Here is a 3,895-nt window from a genome sequence, read left to right as displayed (position 1 = left end):
GAAAAGATATAATTAATGACCTATCCTCATGGAAGAATAAATCTCTGTCGTGGGTAGGTAAGATTAGTCTAATTAAGATGAATATCCTTCCACAAATTTTATATGTGTCAGGATAATGGCATACTTATTTCTCTGCACTGTCCCTTTAAAGCATCCTGCTCTCATTAACATCAACCTATTTAAGGCCCCTCCCAGCATTTTCACATTGCTTAGTATTGAAGTTTGTCTTAAACCTTATCCTGAGCCTGCTCTCTGTAAGATTTATCTTACTACTTCTGTTTGTTGGATTCCTCTACACCTGCTAGCTGGATTTTTGTTGTCATCCACTCCTTCCTGCCTGCTTCTCCCTCAAGAAGATTCAGCTATTTCAAAAGCCTCATTCATACCTTTACCTCTAACTCAGTTTCCCCTGCAGCTCACCGGCATTGGGATTCAATTTTCAATGAGCTCCACTTCCTCATGCTGTGACGTCATCAGCCAGCTGCTACTGAGCTTCCCTGCTCCTTCTGGCAAGTCGCCATTACAACCCGGTGTTTGCAACTATCATTATAACACTCCTGTTAGGGGTAAGCCAGTCTCTGTATTTTACTCTGCTGCTATACTCTAAGATTAGTATCTCAGTTGCTGCTGTTATTTTTCTGTGACTTTTATTTTCATTCCCTCATATCCTGCTGTTTTACCATAACTCTGTACACAATTAGCAATTGCTTATTTTTTTTTCTATGATCATAGTACCATTTTTTCCTTGCTTATTTATTTTTTCCTTCATGGTAAAATCTCAGGTTTATCTGAGCATATCCCTGCTGCATTTACTTTCTCACAGTGACTACCCAGACACATGTGGCAGCCATAGGGAATATGCTCAATTACTGCCTGTATATTAAAACTTTGCAATAAGGAATAAGGTTTTACATAGCTGCCTAATTCTTAATCTTTGTTTTACCTTATCACTCTGTTGCAAACAACCATACAATTTTTATTGTTTTTTTCATTCCCAGCAGTTGTGGTCCAAATAACTAAGCTGCACACATTTTTTATCTTTCTTAGTTGTGCCTGACATAATACTAAGCCTAAAACTATGGACCCAGCTGGAATGAACGCACATGTGCAAAATATCACACAGAGGGTTGATTTATTAACTGAAGCTGTTAATTCTCTGAAAACAGAAAATGATACTTTAAAAGCTTATATCAGGGATGTGGTTGATAAGAGAGTACCTATACTAGAACCACAGGTTAGTACACCAGAAAAATTTAGTGGTGAGAGATCTGAGTATAGAGATTTCAAGAATGCTTGTTTGCTTATGTTCTCCCTTAAACCTCATACCTATCCCACTGATAGAGCAAGGGTACTCACAGTTATATCCTATTTGAGAGGTGAGCCCCGCACATGGGCCAACACTTACTTCGAGAATAACGATGATATACTTAATTCGTTGGAAAGTTTTTTTTCTGCTATGGGTCAGCTATATGAGGATCCATATAAACAGCTTACTGCTGAAACTGCAATGCGAGGCTTGAAACAAAAGAAAAGAGTAGTTGAAGATTACATTGCCGAATTTAAAAAATGGGCGAAAGACACTCAATGGAATGACCTTTCACTGAGAAATCATTTTAATTTAGGCCTTTCAGAAGGAATTAAGGATGAGTTGTCTAGATCTGAACTACCACATACTCTTGAGGCTTTAATGTCACTTAGTATAACTATAGACAGAAGACTGAGAGAGAGACAGCAGGAGAGATCATTTCATGAATATCCTGCAAAGAAACAAAATACACCCAGCCCCAGCAAATCAACTGCTGAACCTATGGATATAGGTTTTATAAAGGGACCATTAACCCCTGAGGAGAAGATCCGACGAAGGGTTAATAACCTCTGTTTATACTGTGCTTCAGACAAACACACTGTCAGGGACTGTCCTTCCCTCCTGAAACAAAACAAGGGTAAGATGTATAAAGAACCTTTTTGTTGTACCACTCAGGATCATGCTCTCCCTTACCTAAATTTATCTCTTCTTTTACAGTGGGAGTCACATCGAATCAACGCTCCCGCGATTATTGACTCAGGAGCTACAGCATCTTACATAGATACTGTATTCACTAAATTCAATAAAATTCCACTTGTGCAAAAAAGGTCTCCTGTGTTATTACGTGGAATAGATGGTAATCCAATCACATCAGGTCCAGTTAAATATCAAACAATACCCTTACTTGTTGTTACCCAAGACCACCATAGGGAGTATTTGTCATTTGATGTAATATCATCCCCTATTTCACCCATAGTTCTCGGTATAAACTGGCTCCGAATTCATAATCCTGAAGTAAATTGGTCTACCTCAACAGTCACATTTAATTCTACATTTTGCTTTACTACTTGTTTCCCAGCTACTATTTTGCAAACCACTGAATCCAATGAGACAATTCAAATTCCTGAGGTTTATAAGGATTATGCAGATGTATTCAGCAAAACCCAGTGCGACAATCTTCCTCCTCACAGGAAGTATGATTGTCCTATTGAGATCATACCTGGCTCTGAGATCCCCACGGGTCATATTTATCCACTCTCTAACCCAGAGTTAATACACCTTAAATCCTACTTAGATGAAAATCTAAAGAAAGGTTTCATCCGTCCCTCCACCTCTCCGGCTAGTGCTGGGATTTTTTTTGTTAAAAATAAGGATGGCTCATTAAGGCCAATCGTAGACTACAGACAACTAAATAAAATTACAGTAAAAAACAGATATCCTTTACCCCTCATCCCGGAGTTAATTGAAAGGTTGGAGGGAGCAAAATTTTTCACAAAATTGGACTTAAGAGGAGCCTATAATCTCATCCGAATTAGATCTGGAGATGAGTGGCTCACGGCGTTTCGAACAAGATACGGATTGTTCGAATACGTCGTGATGCCTTTTGGGCTCTGCAACGCGCCCGCAACTTTCCAGCACTTAATTAATGACATTTTTAGGGACATATTAGATGTCTTTATTGTCATCTATCTGGATGATATTTTAATTTATTCCAAGACCTACCAGGAACACATTTCCCATGTTAGACAAGTTTTATCAAGGCTCAGAGGTAACCACTTGTATGCTAAGGCTGAGAAATGCCTGTTCAATTCACAGACCATATCCTTTCTGGGATATGAAATTTCTCCTTCAGGTATCCATATGGAACAAAAAAAGGTTGATGCAGTTTTAAATTGGCCCATACCAACAACTAAACGTCAAGTTCAGTCCTTCATGGGTTTTGCGAATTTCTACCGCAAATTTATTAAAAACTTCTCCAAACTTGCTCTTCCTTTAACTGTTCTAACAAAAAATAATTCACATTTCACGTGGACTAAAGAAGCACAATCCGCTTTTGATTTGTTCAAACAAAAGTTCACTTCAGCACCAATACTCCGTTTTCCTGACCCTAATCTACAATTTGTTCTTGAGGTGGACGCCTCAAATTCTGCTATTGGCGCTGTTCTCTCTCAAAGAGAAAACCTGTCAAAACCTTTACATCCTGTGGCTTTTTACTCCAAGACTTTGAATAGTGCGGAACAAAACTATCCTATTGGTGACAAAGAACTCTTAGCCATAAAACTCTCCCTGGAACACTGGCGACACCTCCTTGAAGGTACTTCCATTCCTACACTCATCTATACAGATCATAGGAACCTGCAGTACTTGAAGGCCACTAGAACCTTGTCAGCAAGACAGGTTCGCTGGAATCTCTTTTTCTCTCGTTTTAATTTCCTCATCACATACCATCCTGCTGGAAAGAACCAAAAAGCCGACGCACTATCCCGGTTACCCACAAATCTTCCACATCAAACGACTGACCAATCCATCATACCAAAAGAAAACTTCATTTCTTTTACTCTTGAAGTCTCATCTAACCTTAAAAAGGAA

At 38.9% G+C, this 3,895-nt stretch overlaps 1 long non-coding RNA gene across 1 annotated transcript; it reads left to right on the top strand.

Moving 5' to 3' along the window:
• Positions 1-1,717: 1,717 nt before the first annotated feature.
• On the top strand, positions 1,718-2,132 carry LOC128664962 (uncharacterized). The gene is made up of 2 exons (XR_008402951.1): positions 1,718-1,943; positions 2,024-2,132. It is a non-coding gene; the product is annotated as an uncharacterized LOC128664962 (long non-coding RNA).
• Positions 2,133-3,895: the final 1,763 nt, after the last annotated feature.

Source organism: Bombina bombina, chromosome 6 (assembly GCF_027579735.1).
Source record: "Bombina bombina isolate aBomBom1 chromosome 6, aBomBom1.pri, whole genome shotgun sequence".
NCBI lineage: Eukaryota > Metazoa > Chordata > Amphibia > Anura > Bombinatoridae > Bombina > Bombina bombina.
The sequence above is the reverse complement of the archived record's forward strand: the minus strand, read 5'-3'. Positions and strand labels throughout refer to the sequence as shown.